Raw genomic sequence first — 25456 nt, 5'->3', positions numbered from 1 at the left:
TTAGCTCAGCAATGCACACACACACACACACACACACACACACACACACACACATACACACACAATTTCCAGGTGTCTCTGATGAAACAGAGTTTTAAATAGAGATATCTGCAAACACAGTATCTAAAGTAGTACACATGCCAAGAAAAAAAGAAGCACAAGTGATTTATATTACATTTTTTTTCTACAGAGATAGATAACAATTATTGAGCATTAACTGATGAATGGATAATTATTCAAATCTGACAAACTGAGAGAAGAGGTATGGTTGAGATTCTCATGTGGAAATTGCCATCATCTCTTTCTCTTTTCTTATACGTCTCAGAGACCTATCCATCATCATGTATTTGAGTGCAGCAGAGATGCAGGAGGAGAGGCAGGGCATACTGTGCTGATACTTTTCACATTAAAGTGATGGATAAGGTGCATGTAAACCAGAACTAGCTGAGGGCAAGAACTTGCATTGGTTCTCTGTAAATATGAAATATATTTAGGTTGGATATGATTAAATCTAATTTTTTCTTGTTCTCTCAAGTTATTTTAAACTATATTTATATTATCATATGAATACAAATCAATTAACACATCCTATTAATGGAAAGGAAATGTCAAACTTTCCTTTGATAATTAATTAAGCGACTTTCCCCACCATCACTTTATATACACATTCAAGAGATAGTTTTTGATTGTTGAAGTTATCATTTTTCTTTTAGTAGCTGTAACACATGTACTGAAATACATCATTGATACAAATATTGTAACTTACTCAAGTAATGGGATATTACATTCTCTTTTCAACAATGAGATAAAGAATAAAGTCCTTTGATAATGGACTCTCTGATTTCTTAAAAATGATCAGATTTCCAGTCTAGATCAACAAACCTGAAAAGACTCACTAACCGTAGTGGAACGGTTATCTCTACAATCTTCTTTCTTTCCTTTTGAAAAGCCAGTCTAAGATAAATTTCATGATAGAGTTAAGATGAATACCTGGAATATTCACCGAAGAAAGTTTTTTTCGTTTTTTGGTTTTTTTTTTTTTTTTTTTGCAAGGAAATGGCATTCTGCAGTGAAATAAGCACAGTCCTGTAGTTCATTAACTCTGTGGAAGTGGAATTCTGAATATACTACTATATGAAATTGAGCCATCAACATGAGCATGTTCTAAAGTGATGTTTAATAGACATGCACATATGAGCATCACAGAGTCTTAGCTTTAACTGTTCTGAGCTTTGCTCAGCTCTGCAGCATTCATCTTTAAAATGATTCATAAGTAGAGAGGAGACACACATCTCCAAATCCTCTATTTTCACTTTCATGTGTACAGTGTGAATAAAAAAAATAAGGAAGGTGTGATTTGACTGTGCCAGTGAGGAGAGCTGATTTGCCAATTCCTTACAAAAGGGGCTGAAATAATTAATTGAAACTGGAGTGGAAAATATTCAGCAACGTTCTGAGCTGCAAGAACATTTTCTTCCACAAATAAAATACAACACTGTCAATAATTAGCTTATTTTTTTCTATCTTAAAAGGTATGATAAGTTCAGAAAGTTTCACAATGCTTTTTTTTCCTTCTATGGCAGGAAATTCACTTTGATAAGTTAATGTGTGATAAAAAAAAATGGATACATCTAAACAAACTCACAATGTGATGTGTGCTGGATTCATTCTTGGATCTTGCCGCTAATTCATTCTGCAACTCTTGACATTGATTCAAACATTTTAGTTCATGCAAAACATTCTCTTTAATCTTTTATGGTATTACATTAGTTATATAATAATCACCTTCCCTTTCTTCCCTCCAAACCCTCTCATATACTCCATATACTCCAAATTCATGGCTTCTTTATTTGTTAACTGTGTGTGTGTATGTTCCTAAATACAACTTGCTCAATCTGTATAATGCTGACATGACTATTTTGATGACTATTTTGTTTAACCAGTTGGAGAAGTCTCTCCCTTCCACTTTAAGCATCTCTTAGCTGCCTGTAAACTTTGCCTAGGATTGAGGCCGCACTGTATTTCTTGATCCCCTTTGCTATTTTTCTTGCTGTTGTTCTTGCTCAGATATATTTAGGCAGTTGTTCTGGTGAGATTTTATGGGTGTAGCTTCTAATATTTTTAGAAAGCATAATCCCACATGAGATATTTTTAGAAAGCGTAATCCCACATCAGACACCCTGATTCTTCTGTTTTTGAAATCTTTCTGTCCACTCTTCTGCAATGTTTCCTGAGCCTTAGGTGTGTAGGTAGTTTGTGGATGTAATCTCCATCTGCTGCAAAGAGAAGTGTCCCTGAGGAAAGATAGATGTTAACCGTATCATTGGGTATACACCATAAGTAGAAAATAAGTTCCTATTGCTAAAGACACCATGCACTCCTCTGGACACTTCAGACCAGAGGAGGCCCTCCAGCTGTAATCCCTGGACATTGGCTTTCATAGTGGCATTAAGCATTATACCAGCTTCCAAAGAATGGAATAATAAATAGTCCTAATCATCTATGACTCCTATGTACTATATTAGCAACCAGAATGGCACAATAACCTTAAGGGTGCATTAGTGGTATGCATTCCTTGATGGAAATCAATGTCCCTCTCTAATTGCATTTAAAACTCCCTCAGCAAGAGTGAACTAATGGTATTGAAATCCTAGACAACTTCCCAAGATTGGTGAAGCCCTGAATATTTTTGAAATCCTACAGTGGCCACATTACTAACCCAGCATAGTCAGGAAACTTGACTTTTAACTGAGTTTGAGCCTTCTAATTAAAACTTTTAGTCCTTGAAGGTATTGTCTCTCCAGAACAAAATATACTACACTCTCTTTATGGGAATGTTATTGCCCCATGTCTTCTTCACAACTGAAAATCCTATAGTCACCATGTATTTCTCTATCCCTCTTAACAATCCTCAAAATCCTGTCACAAGTTTAGCCTGAAATATATTTAGGATTAGTATTTTCATTTGAATTCTCAGGTCATTGTGTTAGTCCCTGTTGCCATCTCTCAGTTGATCATTTCCACTACCTTCTAATCTTTGCTCCAGCCTCACCCACTCTAAAACTTTCTTTACAGTTATTGTATAGATATAGTATATACATTGTCTTTCTTTTAAATTTTTCTATTTATTTCACAAAGATTATGGTTTATATCCTTATAACACATTCACTTATAATATAGTAAAACCTATTTCTGGAGCCAAGCTCTATATTTATGTTTTTTTTCCAGCACAACCTAGAATAAAATTTAGAATTAAACATATATTCTCTTAATCACTCATTTTCAATTTAAATCCACAAGATCACTTTGCCTGAATCCCCAACCTAATTCTATACTATAACTCCAAGGTGAACATTGGGAATCCTACTGGCTCACAATAACCACTCCAGACTTTCTAGTTTTTTGTTTTTGTTTTTGTTTGTTTGTTTATTTTTTGTTTGTTTTTTTGCAGGTGGATCTAATTTCCTTATACCTATTTTTCATCATTTTCCACCAATGTTATCTAGTTCAGCTTACCTAACTTAATTTGTCATTCTTTCACAAAATTGGAAACAATTAAACATAATGGTAGATGTTAAATAGAGAGTAGTTATATATTAGATATATCAAGCCTTCATGGATCTCAAACCTAATGCAACAACATCTATTCTTTTCTGTACAAGGATATTAATGTCTTTGGAGGCATGGGATTTTGCTTACTAACCAGACATAAAATATCTACATGTCTTCTGAGTTGTCATTTAAGAAACCACTGGGGCTAGCACAGACATCCTCTATTTACGCTTCAGAATCCTGTGTAAAGATAAGGAAGGATGAAGACTAATGGCCACTTTAGGGAAAGAGAATATGTTTAGTAACTTTTTCCAGCATTAACTCTTCATACTGAAATAGTTTTGAGTTCTCCCAAGAAAGAGAATTTCAATTATACTAATATGTGGTATAATGACATATCTACCTTACCTTAAAGCATACTTATGTGGTATTCACCTGTTGTGGAAATATTAAAAGGATCAGCAAGTTCCTGCTCTACACTGGGTACCAGTGGGCCACATGGCTCCAGCCAGGTGTTCTCATCTCAGCAGACTCTCCGGCTCAGGCCTCCTGAGATGTCTCCACCCGACTCCCTAATTTTCCTTGGCAGGTCATTGGCACGCCAGCCCCATTCAATGACCACCCATCTTTTTGATTAGACATCTCAATACCCAGTAACCAAGTAAAATCAAAACTCTTGAAGCTTATAATTAACCTGTCAGATTTATAGAACAATAAATTCTCAATTCACAAGATGCCCACACAATAATTTTAGAGCCAATTGATAATGATAGAAAGTGCCCGTCTAGATTAGACAAGTTAACCCAATTATTCTATTCCTATATGACATTATATCTACCTGTGGCTATTTAAAGCCATGCTGAATATGAATCATTCTGTGTCTTCCATACTGCTTCCTCCTTCCCTGTTTCCTCTGTCTCCTTCTCTGCAACTCTTAGCACTGCCTCCCTTTTCCCTGTCCAATCACAGGTTTCCTGATGCACTAATATTTAAATTAACTGGAAAGGGAAAATCTTGCCACATTCACCTGTGCCCATTGCTTTGTTTTAATCTTTTAAAAGAATAGTAATACCAGGGAAGACTGTACCCTTTAGGATGATGCACTATAAAACACATTTCATAAGTATGTTATCAAATTGTAATGAAATGATATTTTTAAATCTAGCTCATATCAGTCTAGTTTTGGCAATCATATCAAACTTTTTGTCCTGTGGTATCTTTCCATATACCTTGAACAATATGTTTGAGGTATACCGGTATACCTTGAACAATAAATCAGGCTCAGTAGTATCTCTCCTATCACAGTGTACCATGTCACATCAATGAAATTTGACATGCTCAGGGATGTGTGATGAATCACACCTTAGAGAATGTTTTTAAATGACACAGTTCAGTGAATTCTAAGCCTACTATACTTCCAAGTCTTTGAACTGACCCTGGAAAACATAAAACTTTTTAGACAAGAAAATATCAATAAATTACTTTAGTTACTGCAGAACAAAAATAAACTCGTATTTGAGCTTATCAGTTGCCGTTGACTAACAGAGGATTACAAAGGGAATGTTTGTATTATTTTTTTAAAGATATGATTTATTTTATATGAATGGAAATATTTGAGTTACTAGCCAAGAAGAACAAATACATTGATTAGGATCAACCCAATAATCTGTTTGAATTTTGTCATAGTTGACTATTATTTCTTCCCTCCTAAAACATTCACTGTTTGCAGACACACAAGTCAAGTTCTCAACTTAATACCTTCTCTATGTTAAACAGATCTAATTGTATAGTGAGTGCTGTCATTTGTGCCATTATTTTAACGTATTAATCATTTGTCTACACTGAAGCTAATGGAGTGGAATTACCATGCTCACAGTCACAATCTAGCTAATACGTTGTAGAGATAAGGCTAAGATCGGGTCATTACAGGCAGAGTCCAGACAATACTTTTCAAAGATCTCACTCATTTGTTTGCTCTAGCAGAGGTGAATAGCTGACCAGTACATCAGATGGGGTGCCATTCTAACCATTTTGGGGGTGGGGGTGGGGGAAGGCCATTATGGTTAGGGGCCAGGATTCTGTTCCATAGAACTTCAGGAAGGACTGGTGATTTCTGACACCTCCAAACCAATAGAACCCTTTCATTTTGTGCATCTTCCTTGTGCAATTCTGCCTGATTATCACCACTTCCAAAGTCAGGTTATAAAACTCAGCAGGATATATGCAAGAAAGCTCTGTTGACACTTTTCTGGTAACTGTGTATGCTAAATTTGAAACAACTTTAGAATCAATGCAAACAGAGCATTTCCTGTGTGATATTAGCTCTATGGATTTTGGTTTTATACGAAAGATAATTCCCCATGGGCATAAACTAATGCACACAAAAAGCAATGTAGTGTATTGTATTCATAATTTTACTTGGCAGTGGTGAAAATAGAATTAAACATTATTGAAGGAATAAAGTTTTTATTACTTTTGCACAAATGTCTAACTTCTTGGATTAAAAACTTTCTTTTGGTAAAATTTTTCTTGGCTTTTTAAGAAAAGCATGTAACATATTCAAATACATACGTGAAAGGGGTCAGTGACAGAGGCAAGTAGAAAACCAGAGACAAACACTGGGAGAAATAGTGTGTTCAAGAAAATTATATTAGTAAGTACATATCAATTTTATATAAGAAGTCTGTTTTTTCAGTTAATTTTTCTTTCTCTTCCTTCTTGGAGTAGTTTGGGGAATAGGTAAATTCCTTTTGTTTTGCTTCTGAATTTATATCCAAGTCAAAGAAAACATTAAATCTTCGAAATATACTAGGTTATAATATGTATATTGAAAAGAGCAGAAAGATTGTAACCCACATGGAGTCTCATTTACTAGTAGCCTTTCTTTTAATCTGACTTACATCAATAATAAATGTTACTAAACACAAGCAGCTATAACTGAAATATCGTTTGTCAGTTGAACACCAAAGATCTCTTTATGGATAATAATGAGGCAGTTTGAGTTAGGAGACATAGGCAGAATAAGGCTGAACCTGCCCCTAATTTACAAGTCTTTCCCATGTGTTCCAGCAGTGAAGAGAGATGACAATTCGGTGCCCATACATTGTCTGTCAATCAAATAGTTCTATTTGCTTGGGTCATGTATCTTTATTTGTCTTTTCTGTTTTCTGCTTTTCCTCATGTCTTTCACTCCTTCCTCTTTTCCTTTTTCTGCTCCTTCTCAATAATTTTGACAAAATTTAGGGGATTATTATACATAAATAATAATCACTGTTATATTTATTTAGTTTAAAATACATTTGCAACAGTATTATATCATTCAAATAATATAGTCACAAGTCGTCTTTAAGGCCTATGAAAGCATTAGTCAAAATACTTATTGTATATCAAATGAGTTCATGTAATATCAAATATTCTACTCATTGATGTTCACATATATATGATGCCTAAGTTTAAGTAAAAATGTTGTCTTCTTTTGTTTTAACATTTGCCCTTCACCATCATAGAAGTATGTGACTGAGAAACACTGAGCTGTGACAGTTGCAATGGCACATAGAATATATGTGGCTTCCAGGCAGCTTCTTATTTTAAGGAGGATACTTTAAAATTTGATAAATGCTGTATTTAAATACGCTTTGCTGTTTCATAAAGTAAGCAGAAAAACAGAGAATCCGGTCTCTTATACAAGAGACCAAAATGTAAGCATCTCAAGAGATACAAGAGTGTTTATCTAATTTGTTGCATGGCTTTCATCACAGAGTTAAAGAGCGCAAACAACAGTTGGTCTTGTCTTCCTTGGAGGATGATGCCAGTAACTCTTCACAGCATATCTTTAAAGATTTTTTTTTTTAATTTCCCATTTTATGTTTACCAACATTAAACTGAATTGTCTTTAAATTTTGTTCATATGATTTCCAAAATTTCTAGAGTATTCCCTTTCAAAGACAATATTTGAATTCAAAGACAAACAGCAATGTAATTTCCTTTACATTAGACACTATCATAAAATTAGGAATTAATCACCAATGCCAAGCTTTTCTGTATTCACTATTTGGCATCAAATGTGTTTAACCAAGTAAAATTAAGGAAGCACATAGTGACAATTTATGTCCTTTTCATTTTCTGGTTGTTTACAGGCAGGGTATGTAATCTGGAAGGTAGTTCTGTGAAGCTAAACATTTTGGAAATGCTGGTTCAATTTTCTTGCTATAGTCTGCAAAGAATTCTTAACGTCACACATAAGATCTGTCTGAAGAGTGAGATTGTGAAGGACTATGATAGCTGAGGTCACATGACCCAGAGTCAAAGAGAACCAGCAACTCTAAGGAACCCTGACATGTAGTAAATTGAACAAGTCAATATTAGGAGATGCTATTAGAAGGGAGATACGAGCTTTAAATGGAATTCACCCAGTGTTGATCCAGTGCAAAACATCTCATGTATCTGCAGTCAAAATTGGTTTGCAGGTTTTATAAAGCACTTAAATTTAGTCCTTAATAGCCACTAATTCCATTATATTTACATATAGCATGTCTTTCCTACTACTAAAACCTATTTTATATTAAAAACCATTTTAGATTGCATAATTCTGAGAAAAAAACTCAGACTAGAATTATATTCTCTTGATTTTTCACAGTGTTTTCAAGTTGCACTGTTTAATGTTAATTATTTTACAGAATATATAATTTGTGTATTATGATTTAAATGAGAAATGAGGTTTTATACATCAAGGAGTGACTGGACTTATCCAGCAATAGTTAAGTGAACAAAGCAACTCTTGCTGAACACAAGAACTCATAGCATATGCAAGCTTTGCTTGCTTAAACAGCCCTTTAAAAAGAATTAACAATTGGGATAAATGTCTTCAGAATTAAGGAATGACTTTTATGAGGAAAATAAAGGAAAATTCCTAGTGCATTGAACTCTTCATACCACAGCTGAGGTAGTCTTGCGAATTGTGGCACTGTTACTAAACCTAGCAGAAATGAGAATCCTGAATGGTGATCATTAAACTAAATAAAGTGTCATAAACTATTTGATTGTTTTTAAGTAGACTTGTCTTTTATTACATCTTAAATTAAACTAAGAAACTACAAAAGACATTTTCTAGCAGTAACAGTAAAATAAAATAGCCATTAACATATAGACATAAAAATAACATTCAAAAGCAGTGCATTGAGCTTACCTTCCAGAAAAAAACATATTTATTTAAACTTCCTATTTAAAAAAAATGATTATGGAAATTGACTTTATTGTTAACAGGGATGGAATCAGAGAAAATAACTACCACAAATTTCCTTTCTCAGGTTAAGTAGTTTTTGTTTTATTTCCTTCTCAGTAGTCTTTATATCATTTATGTACTAATTATCATAAACTGATTTTTTTAAGTAATAACTCCTATTAAGAAAATATAAATCAACAACACAATAATAAGTATTTATAACCAGAATGTATTCTCTTTTGAGTGAAATTACATATCCTTTTGTACACAAAATCTGCTTATCCATCTGTTTTAGGATGTTTACTGCTGTGAATAGACACCATGACCATGGCAATTTATATAAAGAAAAGCATTCAGTTGGGACTGGATTACAGTTTCAAAGGTTTAGTCCATTATTGCCATGGTTTAATCCATTAATTGAGAGAGGTATCGTCCACCTGTGATCCCAGAGGTTGGAAGACTGAGGTAGAAAGATGGAGGTGAATTCTAGGCTAGCCTGGTGTCTTCGTCAGGGTTTCTATTCCTGCACAAATATCATTACCAAGAAGCAAGTTGTGAGAAAAGGATTTATTCAGCTTACACTTCCATACTGCTGTTCATCACCAAAAGATGTCAGGGCTGGAACTCAAGCAGGTCAGCAAGCAGGAGCTGATGCAGAGACCATGGAGGGATGTTCCTTACTGGCTTGCTTCCCCTGGCTTGCTCAGCCTGCTCTCTTATAGAACAAAAACTACCAGCCTGGAGATGGTCCCACCCACAAGGGGCTTTTTCCTCTTGATCCCTATTAGAGAAAATGCCCCACATTTCTGTGATAACTCCAGTCTGTGTCAAGTTGACACACAAAACCAGCCAGTACACCTGGAATATAAAGTAAGAGCCTATCCTCCTCTTATAAATAAATAAAAAGCAAAATTGAAGAAATATCATTATGTTTCAATATATGTATATTTTATTAAATAAATTTCAATCAAGTTAAACATACATATCTCTATATAAGGTATAACATTTCAAAATATTTTCTTTGAATTTTTTGAAATGTACATCATGTTATAGTTTTCTATAATATCTCATGTTGAATTGAAATATGAATAAAAGTGTAGTATTCTAGGTAGAAGGATTCTTGAGCCTTTCATAATAGAGCCTTATAACACAGTATCTCAGTGAGGGGGAAGGTTTATTCTTGTTGCTCTCCTGGGAGCCTTTCCCTGAGTTGTATAGTTGTGTGAATCCGTGTGCTTCATCGGAGCTAGATATAGCAGCATTAACGTTGCTATTCTTGGTCTTCTCCAGGTGTCCTCTCCAATCATGTCCATCAGCAACAATCCTCTGCAAGTGGATTACATTCCTTCCTTTCAACAATGCTTGCTCTATTTAAAGTCTTGCCAGTCATCTTTCATTTCTCAGACCAAAGAGAAACACCTCAAGGGTTTCTTTTCTTTGTTCAGAAAAATTTTAACACAATAAAATTTGGCCACACTCAAAGTAAAAGAATCAATATTAGACAAAATATACTAGGAAATTTATCTATATATGTGTATTTAAGTATCCACTATGACTAATCTGTTTCTAGTCTCAATGGAACTATTGTATATGGTTAACTTATAAAATATACTCATGTTCTTTCATTTCATTTTTTTAATTCAATAACAAAATAAGAATTGATGTTTGGAGTTTAACATGTATAAGATATTTATACTTATCATCTTAGTTGTTAGTTATAAAACTCTATGAATCTGGTTATTAATAGCAACATATAGTTAGAGAAAGAATGATCAGAGTATTGAGAATTCATTGCTTAAATTTCAACAGCTACTTTTGGCAAAAATTGGATTTGAACACAGGTGATCCAATTTCAAAGTCTGAAATTATAATACTAAAACATAGTGATCCCTCTTGTTAAAAATAGGACTGTTTTAGACTTGGTGGAGCTCAGAAATATCAAATAGCAGAATTTAGAAAATTACAAGGAGATCTTTTTGAAGCTTTCAGAAATGCCCTGTTCTGTTGTTGACATAAAGTACTGGGTCATAGAAGAAAAAGCTGTGGTCTTACCAAATGCTCTAGCTGGACAGACATGCTGGTTGTTTGGCACTGTATGTTAAGAGAAATCAGCTTAACAAAGGGAACTTGGTTACTGGGTAGCATCCAAGTCTGACACCCAGACTAAAAGAACAAAGAAAAGACAGTATAAATGATTTGGGTTAAAGTGACCCAGATTTTTGGCAAATAGGACTTTTTGATGACCTTCAAGATAATATTTAGATGCAAAGGATGAAAAAGACAATAGCTTATAGTAATAAAATAGTAAATGAGATTGAATAAGAGACAGAAATTAGTACATTTCTTAAAGCAAGCTAGATGATACAGCACATTTCTCCTCAAGCAAATCCATGTTTAGAGTGGTTTTCTTTCCTATATTTTGTTTTTCTTGCACTGACAATTATTTTAGTATCTATAATGGTCTTTTTTTAAATTCTGAAACTTAAAGTTTTTTTTCTCAAGTATACTTTATAGCAGTATACCCAATTTAATGTGCATAATTTATAGAGAACCCAGTATTGAAAATGTATGTGTTTAATAATAATCAGAATTTATTATGGTTAGACAAACATGTGTCACTATGACACATTCATGATTTAAATTTAAAATAGAGTTTTCCATTTCCAAACCTAATTTGAAGTAATAAATATCAAATTAGATTTGAATTAGCTTGTGACAAGAATGAAAGCCCAAGTAAAATTTTTGAGGCGCCAACAGTATACATTTTATGGCAATCTTCCTTCAAGAAGAATAAATTTTGAAAAGCTCAGGTAGTGGGTTGGGGAGCAGTGTGGGGGAAGGGTATAGGGGACTTTCAGAGAGGAAACTAGGAAAGGGGATAGCATTTGAAATGTAAATGGAGAAAATATCTAATAAAAAATTAACATTTAAACAAAAAGAAAAGCACAGGTAATTTTTTTCCCCGGTGCCTTGTTAGAAGGTACACAATAGAAAGTGGAGCATGCACAGAGACACAGATGCACAGAGACATGGAGCTTCTGGAAGCTGTAACTCAAGGCACTTATACAAGTTCAGATTGTTGCATGGCTTTTCCTCAAGCTCCAGTTAGTATCCAGTGTTCTCTTGCTTCATAATACTTGAAAAAGAAACTAAAATTAATGAAAGACTATTTTTTACAAAAGGTTAATTCTTTTTTAATGAACATATGTATGGACCTTTGTGTAAATTTTAAATCAACATTAGGGAATTTTCTGTTTTCTTTCCCTTTCCAAGTACATCCTAATCTACTCTCTCATTCAATTCATTAATCATCACAAAATTGGCAATATCCTTCATATTTACTTTCATTTCATTTTATATTGATTTATTTAACAAAATTTATTACAGGATAAATAATAGCATATGCCTTACAAAAATCATACTAAGGATATATATCACATATTTAATCCATCTGGATTTATGTGTGTTATGTCTCAGCAGACACTTCAGGGATATTTATAGTATCTCCAATCCATATACTCCTAAACTGATATAAATCCAAATATACTTCAAGAATGAAGCATTTGAAGCAAGAATAAGGAATAAATGGCAATACATTTCTATAATGAGATTATAAAGCAAGAAAATTCAACAAGATATTATCACAGATAAATATGTCAATGAATCTGACAGTCACAATATTGAGCCAAGGAAATGAACTTAACAATAAAAAATATGCTATTAACTCATCTACCTATTATCTATCAATCTGTCTGTCTATCTGTCTGTCTGTCTGTCTGTCTGTCTATACATCCATCTATCCTCTGTTTTTTATCTATGTAATGGTCTTTCTGTTACAAAATACCTAACTTTTATATCATTTAGAAATAAATTGGTTTTCAGAAGCTACACAAAGCAGGGCATGTTCACTTACACTTGTAAAGGCTGCAAGAAGGCTAGACAGATATGAGGCATTTGACTGAGATGTTGTCTATAAATATCATAGTTCTTTAAAAATTCATTGAAATTATGATGCATTTCCTCCTTGTATATTACATATATTTTAATAAAAGTTGCACACATAAAATTGTGTGGTTTAAGAGAAATTCCCCAAGCCCCATCAGTGTTTCCTTTGTTTTCTATTACCAACTCAATAACCAGAATACTTTCTTAATATTTCAACTTGTACACTCTCTAAAAGGATGATTAATTGAAACAGAATCTACAGCAAAGTAAATTTGAGCAGACAGCATTTGAGTCAAATAGGATCAAGTAGGAAATTGCCCTGTCTTAAAGATGCTATTCAAAGTGATATGCTTCCTAACCACGAGAGCAAATCACTAGATTTATCCATTGTACTTTAAGAAGCACAGAATCACAGATAGCATTTTGAAATTAACAAACTAAAAAAGGAATGATGCAAGTAAAGTCCCTTAGATATATTGTTAAAACACATTCTTCAATGCAAGGTTCATCTCATTTGTACTTTCATTTGTACTTGACGTTATTTGAAATCTAAAATTATTGAATACGATATGTTAGGATGCCTATGGGAATTAAGTGTGACAGGTAGAGAATTTAATTCAACAGCTGTTACAGGGAGGTGGACCAGTGTAGTTAAAACTACTGTCCAAATGAACAGGAAACTTAAAAATTTAAGTGATAACTTCTTTTGATTGAATGCATTATATTTATCTTAAATACAATGCCAAAATGATACATAAGAATGAAAATCAACATTTTATTTTTATTATTTTGTACCAAATATGCCTTGCTATACAACCAGACTTAATATTGAAGGAAAGGTGAAGTAGTATTATATGTGCATTATTATAGAAGAACACCAGGAATTAAATGTGTAGAAAATTATTCAAAATTATTTTCTTTATACCAGATGAATAATATAACAGCCTTTCCTCCAATATCCTTAATCACATTTTTCCCTTGTAACCAAATGCAGCAATCCTGAGAGAGTATTCGCTAGTTCTGGTAGAGTGATGTGTATGGATATGACAATGGTCTAGTTGCCACATGACTTATTCTTTGATGACAAGATGATCATGAAAAGATTAACTAGAGTCATAGCCTCCACTTTCATGAAGAAAAATTGGAAGCTGTGTCTGTCAGTTTACTTAACCAACTGTCTGCACATTTCTATTGAAATCCTCTAGCATTTGAATCTAATTCAGCATCTTGTTGGGAGGGCTGAGTCATTTAGATGCAAAAGAAATGACAGGCGCTGACAAATTTTTCTGTGGGCCCTTAATGTCAATCTTTTATAGAGCTTGACTTGTGTAGGAGCTGCTGTCACTATCGGAATCAAGCAATTCCAGCAAATAGTGGAAAGTTACTTGCCTCTTTTCATACACAGGCTGCCTGGCCTAATGTTAGATGTGCAGAGGCAAGTTCCATATAAGTGCAAAATGGGATAAAGCAAGAATTAAATCTGTTAAAAGAAGATCTCTTAGAGGAGACCTATGTGAACAACATTTTTGTTCAGAGGTACTATGAAAAAGTTTGAATAAGGATTCCCTTATCTTCCCCTCCCTCCCTACCTCACTGACTCTCTGCCTCTTTCTGAGTCTCCATCTCTCTTGCTTTTATTTTAATGAAAGCAGATGATTCATTGGATGAAGCAAAATGTAGGTATAGCAGACCTACAATCGAACATGTTATCGAGTAATTCAGTTTAAGAATTCATTTTATGGATGATGAAACAGTTTAAAAAGGAAAAATGACTTGTCAAAGATCATGGCTTACCTAGCTCCTCAGCCTAGGGAGAATAATTCAGTATCTATAAAATAGTTACTATAGAATTTTCAGTGTTCAAGTGTAAGCACATGTGGCATATACATATATGTTTAAGGGTATAGATGTTAGGGTTTAGTTTAAGAGGGGTGCCTTTGATGGGGTCAGGGCATGCTATAGAGATCATATGACACAACAGACCTAATACAAGAAATTTACTGTTGAAGTAGAGCAAATGACCACCTTGAAGTGGGGCTTTCCACCTTTGAGTAGAGAGAGAAACAGAGACAGAGAGAACAAGAAAGACAGACAGACAGGACAAGAGCATGGCATATGTTGGCAGCCATGTTGGCAGGGAACTTTTGAAATGTATGCATATCTCACTTGGCGGCTGCTGGCTCTAAGGCAGACTGGAGGAACAACTGGTTTCTAACATTCACTCCTTTGTTTATTAAAAAAATGTGAGCAAATATGAAGGGGTGGTTGATTAAGGCTTGAATGCGGGCCCAGTGCTCTTTAGACTGCTTCCTGTTGTTTAGAAGCATTGGCATCTTTGGCGACCCAAGGAAGCTAGGACACTGGCCATGTCCTAGAAAATACACTATTTTACTCCCTGTCCAGCTCTGCAGGACCATTTGGGTCTAGGTACATGCTGGCAGCAGTTGGAGAAATTTGTTGAGCTGGATAAACGCGGGGCTGGCTGCTTTGAAATTGTCCGGGATGCAGATCTTGAAGGAACACTGAGGTGGTACTGGAGGACTCTAAAGTTGACTTGAAATCTGTTGGGGCAGATAGATTAGGGAAAGAAGGATGAATGTCACCTGAGTAATAAGGAAGTACAGACCAAGCAGCTTTCAAGTCTACTAAAAAATGGCAGAGACCTATTGCCTACCTGAACAGGCACCCTAGGTTTGCATGTGTTCACTGGGCATAGAGGTCCCAGGACTAAACCAGTCTTCACCTGCCGGACCTAGAAGATCCAGCAGACTTTCCTATGAAGGAGGAATTTGGGGGGACTGGCCTACCTTGGTTAGACAAAATGGGGCATTCATCACCTCAGTGTCCTGTTAGCCAAGAATTTGGACAGGGTCATAGTGGAAGGTAAGGTGGAGGGCAGTTTTTTATTTAGTTTTTTTACTTATTTTTTTAAAATGTAGCTTTGCCACATTTAAAGCAAGCTCCAGATTCCTGTCCCACATCATTTTCTTTGGAGGAGATGAAGGATGTGGGCAGGATCTGGTACAGCTATCCCATGATTGTTTTCTATTAAATACTTAATATCATAGTCAGCAGATGTCTGAAATTTTGGAAGACCATTTACGTATTAAATATATCTAAACTAAACAGATGTTCCTTGTTTCTAGTTCTTTTAGGCTTAACTTTGATAACATATATAAGAGGTTAAATAAAGCTTGTTTCTATAATTAAATTAGTACTGGCATAACTGCAAATGTAATTCTGAACACATTAAGAATTTTATTATTTATAAGGTGAGTAACCATTAATTTTCATTTGTTAATTACAATTAACAGCTTATAATCAGTAATGTTTCTGAGTCTATGACCTTATATTACATCCCTCTTAGTCTTAGTCTTAAAAATAATTATTTTAAATTGAAGCTCTTCTAATATCAATATAAAACTTTTCAACATAAATGTAGTCCATAAAGAGATTGTCAACTTTACTGATCCTTTTATGTTTCACTATATTGCAATTTTATATGACTTAGTTTATTCAAATAGTTAAAGCTTAAAGTGAGCAAAGACAAGGAAGCTAGGCAAATATCACTTCAAACCTGAGTAGGCCTTAGGAATTTATAAATATTGATTATCAAATATATCTTATTTTATTTCTCAAACACAGTTGTTACCTATCTAAATAGCAGTGTGGTGTTCAACATGTAACAAAGATATATTTAGACATTCATCTTAAATTAGCTTCTGTTAATCTGAGAAGACCTTTAGCACCTTAAAATTTTATCATCATATATAGTATACTCTAAACAAAAGTCAAATCATATATATATATATATATATATATATATATATATATATATAGTATGCTGGTAAATATAACCTTAAATTTTTATCATTATATAGTCAGTACTAATCCAAAATATTTGAGATATGTTATCACTTCCTTAGTCTAAAGCGCAATCCAATGATAATCAGATAGCTCTGTAGAATTAAATTTTACAACTGTTTCTTTATGCCACGTGGTCATCTTAAGATGGTGCTGTACCACATGGTATGTACTCCTTAACCTTAATAAAGATGATTGCCAGACATGATGATATCCTGATAATGTAAGCATCAGCAGCCAATTGAACACCTGCTTGTATAATAGAAATATCTGTTTTCCCAGTAGGTTTATGTTTTAAATGAGAATTGAATCTAAATTATATTCACATGTGCACATAGAGTTGAATCCGAGGTACATACACACACACACACACACACACACACACACACATTTTGATTGATTATCTAAGGGGTATTCAGACCAGATTTAACTGCAAAGGTGAACAAATTTAATGGCCCTTAAATTGGATGATAGGTGGAGGGGTTGTAGGTTCTATAAGAGATATCCTCGAGGAGATGTAGGAGACACAGATGATGAGATTCCCATAGCAGAGGAAGAGGGGAAACTCCAAGAAATGAAGTCCAAGGAGTCCTGACATCCAGGACTCAGGGGGACCAAAAAGGGGATGCATAAGCTTGTCACTGGGTCATCACCTCACTGGACTGGGGCAGGACTAAAAATCTTGAGAGGAAATGGCACCTCATACCAGAACTTTCTAATGAATGGAAAGGGAGATATTAGCTCAAAAACAAAGCCTTACCCAAGAGAAATGATTAGAGGTGGAGTTGGTGAATAGGGTCAACTTTCTTCTTAAAGATCATGGCTGGAGTACCTCCTCTGCCAAGAATACCAGAGCGGTAACAGATTCTCAACCATCACATCTTCGGATCCATGGCTTTCTCTGCTCAAAGGCAAAGCTTACCAATTGTTGCTATTGGATGTGAGCTGGAAAGTAACTCTTGTTACAAGTGGCCTAAAGTAAGGAATAGTGTCCCTTGCAGCTTAGACTCCCAAGTGGAGACCATGCAGCCACCAGCATATCCTACCACGTTTTAGCACCAATGTTAGGATTTAGCTGCTGAGGGGTACCTTGGCAGATCAAGGTCAAGAAATGCTACACAGAACATACTGAACAACAGATCTCACACAAGAGATTTATTGTATTGTGGGAGAGGGAAAAGCTACTTTGGGGCAGGTTCAATAGAGAAGGGGAGAGGGAGAGGAGAGGAAGTGTAGAAGGAGGGGAGATACAGAGAGAACTAAAGAGATAGAGCAAGTTCTGATGACAGACACCTTTAATGATTACGTGTGTTGAATTTGGTGGTTTGTGATGATGTGGCTCTTGGCACTGAGGAGCCCAGGGGAGCACTGGCTTTCTGACAATAGATATGTGTTTAGTTACATGTATGTTCAAGTGTATGTATTTATATTTACATGTTAGTTATTTTCTCTTGCTACATTCTCAAGGTTTGGTGATCATGTTATTTCGTTCTTTCAAAAGTCATAAATAATGTTTCTTTATTCTTTCCTTCTGTTAGGTAAATATTCACAAATCTCTTCTTTTAACACAGAAATAGATTTGAGCAATTAATTGACCACTGAATTCAGCAGCCCCTGTGACTCTGTTACCCTTCTCCAGAGAAGCTGCTCAATGATTCATTACAACAACCAGGCTAGGGCTCCAGCTATAATCAATAATTTATGTATCAATATGAGGTATCTGCTGTATGTCAATATTATGACTAGCACCTTTGCCAAACACAGAACTGAAACACACATTGGGGTAAAAATGTATCTCTAGGTGTAAGTAGACTTTATACGCATCTATTCTAAAAAGTCTGAAGAACGTTTGAATGAACTTTTTTTGGGAATGTGTTTATGAATTGATGTCAGCTCATATGTGTTGGTATATGGTTGCAAATGAGCTTCCACATACATAAACATATGTCTCATCAATTTAGCTATATGGCTGGGCCAGTAAGCCCCATGGATACTTTCATCTATGTTTGTCCATCTCTGAGATCATACAACTATGGTCACTACATGGGTAGTGAGGGTTCAAACTTAGATCTTTTTCTTTAGCCATATCCCTTTGTTCTTTCAACAGTATTTTGCTTACAAACAGGCAGAAATAAATATACATTGCTTAAAGTGATTGTTTATTATGACCTTAGGCAGATGGATCCCCAGCTAGGCCTGTCTCTGGATGGACTTTCCTTCAGTCTTTGCTCCACACTTTGTCTCTATATCTCTTCCCATGGGAATTTTACTGCTCCTCCTAAGAAGCATGGAAGTATCCATACTTTGGCCTTCCTTCTTGAGCTTCATGTGGTCTGTGAATTGTATCTTGGGTATTCCAAGCTTCTGGGCCAATATCCACTTATCAGTGAGTGCATACCATGTGTGTTCTTTTGTGCTTTTGTTACCTAACACAGGATGATATTTTCAGGTTCCATCCATTTGCCTAAGAATTTCATGAAGTCTCTGTTGAGGGACATCTATGTACTCTCAAGCTTCTGGCTATTATTAATAAGGCTGCTATGAACATACTAGAGCATGTGTCCTTATTACATGTTATAGCACCTTCTGGATATATGTCCAGGATTGGTATTGCTGGGTCGTAGGATAGTACTATGTCCAGTTTTCTAAGGACCAGCCAAACTGATTTCCAGTGTGGTTGTAGTAGCTTTCCATCCCACTAGCAATGGAGAAGTGTTCCTCTTTATCCACATCCTTGTCAACATCTTCTATCACCCAAGTGTTTTTTTTTTTCTTAACCATTCTGACTGGTATGAGGTGGAATCTCAGAGTTTTTTTGATTTGACATATATATATATATATATATATATATATATATATATATATATATATACATGCATACACACACAATCCAGTCATTATTCCACTCCTGGTCTCCCATAAATCCTCAGCTGAGGAGGAGGGCAGTCCCATAAGAAAACAAGCAGTTTTAACTTACCTGCACCCGTGAGTTCTCTCAGACTCTGAGCCACCAACCAGGCAGCATAATCGAGCTGGTCCAAGGCCCCTGACACATATAAAGCAGAGGGCTGTCTGGTCTGACCTCAATGGGAGAAGATGGATCTAATCCTTGAGAGACTTGAGGCTCCAGAAAGTGGGGAGTCCTGTCAGGGTGATGGGGGCATCCTCTTGGTATATCTAAATCTTAGTCCATGCTAAGACAAAAGGATGGACCATCAAGAGGCTGCCCCACCTTGGGGTCCATCCCATAATCAGCCACCAAACGCAGAAACTATTCCATATGCCAGGAAGATCTTACTGAAAGGACACTGATATAGCTATCTCTGTGAGGCTATGCCAATGCCTGGCAAATATAGAAATGAATGCCCAAAGTCATCTATAGGATAGAACACAGAGACTCCAATAGAGGAGCTAGAGAATTACCCAATGAACTGAAGGGGTTTGCAACCCTATAGATGAAACAACAATATGAACTAATCAGTACCTCCAGAGCTCGTGTCTCTAGCTGCATATGTAGCAGAAGATGGCCTAGTCAACCATATTGGGAAGAGATGCCCCTTGGTCTTGCAAACTTTATATGCCCAATACAGGGGAACACCAGGGCCAAGAAATGGGAGTGGGTGGGCAGGGGAGCATGGTGGGGAGAGGGTATAGGGGACATTCAGGATAGCATTTTAAATGTAAATGAAGAAATTTTCTAATAAAATGAGTTTTATATATATATAAAAAGGACAAAATAAAAAAAAAATCTTAGTCCATTTGTAAAATACTCCAAATAGTTGTTAGAAAAAAAAACTTTTCTTTGAGTCTCTATTTTACTAAAAGGACTCATTAGAAGGTCAGAAAACTAACACTAAATTACTACTTTTTAAGTCTTATCCATTCAAAATTATAAGTCATGTAAATCAATATTATTTAATATTATAATTACTCAGAATATACACATGTCCATAAAATGGATATTGGAAATTTCCATTAGTTTACTGAGATGTTAAGCCTTAAATGTCAAAAATTAATAGCAGAAAAGAAAATTAAAATATTATCAATTTAAATGTGATATGACTTTCTAGGTGAAAACTGTAGAATCCTGCTATATGAATATCTAAACAAATCATTCCTTGAAAAATATTTGAGCCACCATGGGATTATTTTAGAAATACTGGGTAGAGTACAAAGACAGTATTAACTCCTATTCCTTAAAATATTAAAGTGAATAAGTTTATATTCATCTTTGTTCTTGTCTATTTAAGAGCTTAATTTTTAATCTGAGTAAGAATATATCTTACCCAAAGTTTGGAGCTGAAATAAAAGGATGGACCATCCAAAAACTGCCCCACCCAGGGGTCCATCCCATAATCAGCCACCAGACGCAGACACTATTGCATACGCCAGCAAGTTTTTGCTGAAAGGACCCTGATATAGCTGTCTCTTGTGAGGCTATGCCAGTGCCTGGCAAACACAGAAGTGGATGCTCACAGTCAGCTGTTGGATGGAATACAGGGCCCCCAATGGAGGAGCTAGAGAAAGTACCCAAGGTGTTGTAGGGGGCTGCAACCCTGTAGGTGCAACAACAATATGAACTAACTAGCACCCCCAGAGCTTTTGTCTCTAGCTGCATATGTAGCAGAAGATGGTCTAGTCAGCCATCATTGGGAAGAGATGCCCCTTGGTCTTGCAAACATTATATGCCCCAGTACAGGGGAACACCAGGGCCAAGAAGTAGGAGTGGGTGGTTAGGGTGCAGGGTGGGAGAGGGTATAGGGGACTTTGGGGATAGCATTTGAAATGTAAATGAAGTTAATACCTAATAAAATTGAAAAAAATTAAAAAAAAAGAATATATCTTACCTAAAAGTTAGATTTTTATTTTTACAGAGAAAAACATTTTGCTTGTTTGATTCAGTAAGATGAATATTGTACTATACCATAATAGACAGATTTGATCAGTGGCAACATGGAAGCCAGTGAGCTTTACCTGGAGGTTGATTATTACTCACTGAAAACAATTGTATAATACCACACCAATAGTATCAGGATGGAAACAGAATAGACAAGCAAACTAAGCAACTCATTCATGTAGCAAAATGCTTAAGTATAAAAGCAAAATAGAATATGTTTAGATTCCATTTTTCATGTTTTTGTGTTTATTTTAACGGCTACATTTTCTACCTGCTATTTTCCTATAACTTTGAGCCTCCCTCTCTCCTGTGCATTAAACAACAATTGAATTTGTTTACATCGGAGTAAAAGGTCCTGGATTTGAAATAAATAACTTTCATATTTTCTCCAATGGAAATATTTTCTTGATTACAAAGAAATACAGTCAGAGAAAAAAAAATCATTTTTACCTGCATGAGCCTAGAAAGTAAGAATATACAGTTGTGTTGCAGTTATGAATTCATTTTGGGAGGTATGGGAAAAATCACTCTTTTCCTACTCACTTTGAAAAATAATAAGTACCCTTTGGAGGATGTTTTCTCAGAAAACAATCATCTTAAGGACTTTTGTGGGAAAACTCTTTCCCTAATTCCTGCCATTTTAATCCAAATCTCTTGGTCAAGATCTGATAGATCCTATGAAATTTGATACCTGTCTCTGATTGTAATTTCAAAATTACCTCCAGCATTTTATTTGCAATAGCACAAATATCTGCATACCTTGATTAGAAATTCAAAACCGTATCTCTCCAAGCTACTACACCCCATGGGACATTAATTAATTTTAATCTTTTATGGTTGAAATTAATCTTTAAACTTGCAATTTCGTTTCTTTTGTTTCTGATCCGAGATACTCATTACACTGAAAGAAAATACTAACTACACCATACAAATTTCAATGGATCACATTCCTTTTCTTGAAGACATTAAAGCATCCCAGTAATAACTGCATATGCATTGACCTTAGTCCTTTGTCTTAACAAAGAGATAATAAAGGAGTTTGGAACAAACAGACAAACCTAGGTGAAAGAATACTAGTCTGTACAAATGAATCATACTGATTGAACAGGAGAAACCAAAGATTTTTACTTGGGTACAAATAATTACATTGAAGCTACCTGTGAGACTAGGTGTAGACTTGAATTAATTTATATGCCTTCCTATGCCTTGACCTCTTTGCATTGGCATAAGGTTGGTGAGTGAGTGTTCTGTTCCTTTGTTTCTGTGGATGAATAAGTGACTATAGTGGTATGAACCTAATTCACATTCTTCTCCCAAGTCTTTCTTGAGCCTCCCATTTTACACAACCCTTTATTATCTAATTCTTTTTCTCCTTTAATATACTATGAATTCTTTTAATGGTTCAGTTTCTAAAAGACAAGTATTGATACTATAATCAAACAACCATTGGTTTATTAGCTAAGCAATTCTTTTTATAGGTAAGAAGACTGAAAATTAAAATTTACGTAATACATGTTAAAATTTCCAAGAATAAACAAAATTACCAAGTATATTTCACAAAAGTAAAAAATTTAAAAATATTACAATGAGCTTTTTTTACATTTAATCCCCAGTTTAGATATCAATTCACAAATATTGTAAACAAACAATTCATTTCCATGAGATTGTTGACTAGCCCAGTATCTCCTAGCAAGTAACCATAGAAATTATCTTTACAACACAAAATTAATATCTGAAAATGGTTCATGTCTCATAATCTTAGGTTGATTGCAGGAAACTGCCCACTGAATCATTGTTTTTCCTCAACTAAATCCTGAAGTGTTCATTAGTTCCTCAGGTTATACAAACAGGGTGTTAATTAACTATTTCAATACAAGACTACTTGATTCAATCTCAGTATTAATTTTATCTCTCTAAAATAAATGATGAAATCAATATGTTTGAAAATTATTTAAATATAATTTAATAGTATCTGTCTTATGAACTTAACACTTCTACTATCTCAGAATGAAAATGTAAATAGCATGCCTGGAAAAGCAGAAAAATATTTCCTAGAAATTTATGAAGAAAGGAGAAGATAACCATGTAACAGGGGAGACATCTGAACTGGGCATTTTATAAGACTTTGACCTGAGCATATTTTGTATATTAAATTGTATTCTACTCGGAAAAAAAGATACATATGTGATTGAAACTTTATTAGCAACATTTTCTTAGAAATGCTCCCAATTTTTGAAAACAATTCTCATTTTAACTAATAATAAATAACTATGTCAAAATAGAAATTGGTGCTATTCTGTTTAGAATAGGATCTATATAGATCTTTTCCCCAAAGTAAGAAATTCAGAATTCTTTTTAAGAAAATGTAAAATAAATGAAGAAGACTGATCATGGTCTTGACTATTTTATTGATGTATAGTTATTTTTAAAGTGTATGATCATCTTTGACATCTAAAGTAACATATTAAAGCACAGCTATGATCAAGACAGGTTTTAATATGCAGTATTCTCAAAATTTGTCTAGTTTAATCTTTCAACATCCCCTTCAGCTTAAAATATCAGTGGAGGAGAGGAAAGGGAGCTAGGATGTCTGTTGTTTTGAGGAGTGATTTGCAATGTGATAAAGTGAGCAAGGGATCGTTTATATCTGTGAACTACTGAGCAGCAAATGCCTGAGAGTCCAGGTCAGATGTAGAAATACCATCACTGAGCAACCAAGAGTGTCACTTGTTCCCACAATGTTCTTAGCAGTACCATGTTTCTAAGATGATTTTCTAGGCAGAACTGAGAAGGTTGTTTTTAGCTGAGACATCAAGATGTGGTTAAGGCACTATTGGCACATAAAGGTTGGGGAAGTTAAGGAAAAACATATGCTTCTACTGTTTGTGAAACGTCGGTCAAGCTTATATTGTGTTTCAGAGCCTGCATCACACTTTTGCTTATAACCCTCTCCCAATAATTAAGGATCTTGAAATTTTATGGTTGAGAAGATCTATGGTGGAACAGCAATCATGGCTGTGTATAAGAGTAGCAAGATTGCAGCCCATTGACTACAGAATGCAATGTATCCTGCCAGACAGAAGAATCTTCATTGGTACACTTAAGGTTTTTTTGACAAGCATATGAATTTGATTCTTCATGATTGTAATGAGTTCAGGAAGATCAAGCCAAATAATGCAAACCAGCCCAGAGTGTGCTGAACAATGGGCTTTGGGTCTGCACTTGCTACATCATGAGAACTTGGTTTCCATGATGGTGGAGGGTCTACTTCCTAAAGATACTGGCATTGTTCATGCTCCACTTTCTGTAGCTGCATATGGTCCTTGGGTTGAGAAGGCAGCTACCAGAGGAGTACCAGCTAGTTCATCCATTCCCTAAGCTCCTGCTAGATTAGCAGGCACTGTTTGAAGAGGTGGAGGTCCATCTCTGGAGGTAATGACTCCAACAGGAAGAGGCACTGAAGTAGCTGTTGATTGCTGTTGCTGCTGCTTCCAGCATTGCAGTAGTCTCTATCCAGTACTCACCAGGATGAGGAGTCCCACCTCTGCCTGTCAGCAGAGCAACCCTCGCCTCCAGGAGTTATGGTTCCTCTACCTGGTGTGAAAACACCCATGGGCCTACCAATTGTCCTTACCCCAGCTTAATGGAGAACTGTAGGCATGTTCCCTCCAGGAATAAAACCCCTTTCACTAGCATTTAGAGATCTACTTCCCCAAGAATACATCCACCAAGAACCTCAGAGATGGTTGATAAACATCAGCCCTTCTTTTTCCCTGCAATGCAACTTTTGAAATTGTATAGCCTACAAGCTTGTTTTTTAACCCCTCTTACTGCATTAATTATAGATAATAAATATATAGAGCAACTAAGAACAAACAAACAAACAAAAAAAACAGTGGCAACAACCCAAATGCAAATGAAGAAGAGATTGGATTCTAAAATACCATTGGGTAGAATACCAAACTCAAATGTAAATG

General features: G+C 35.1%; 1 protein-coding gene and 1 pseudogene across 1 annotated transcript in view; both read left to right on the top strand.

Moving 5' to 3' along the window:
• The window catches only part of Znf804b (zinc finger protein 804B), a 523885-nt gene that overhangs the window by 367725 nt on the left and 130704 nt on the right, over positions 1–25456 (top strand). The window lies entirely within an intron of this gene.
• On the top strand, positions 24474–25123 carry LOC110317308 (annotated as a pseudogene).

This window comes from Mus pahari, chromosome 2, assembly GCF_900095145.1.
Source record: "Mus pahari chromosome 2, PAHARI_EIJ_v1.1, whole genome shotgun sequence".
Lineage (NCBI taxonomy): Eukaryota > Metazoa > Chordata > Mammalia > Rodentia > Muridae > Mus > Mus pahari.
This window is presented reverse-complemented; position numbering and strand designations above follow the sequence as displayed.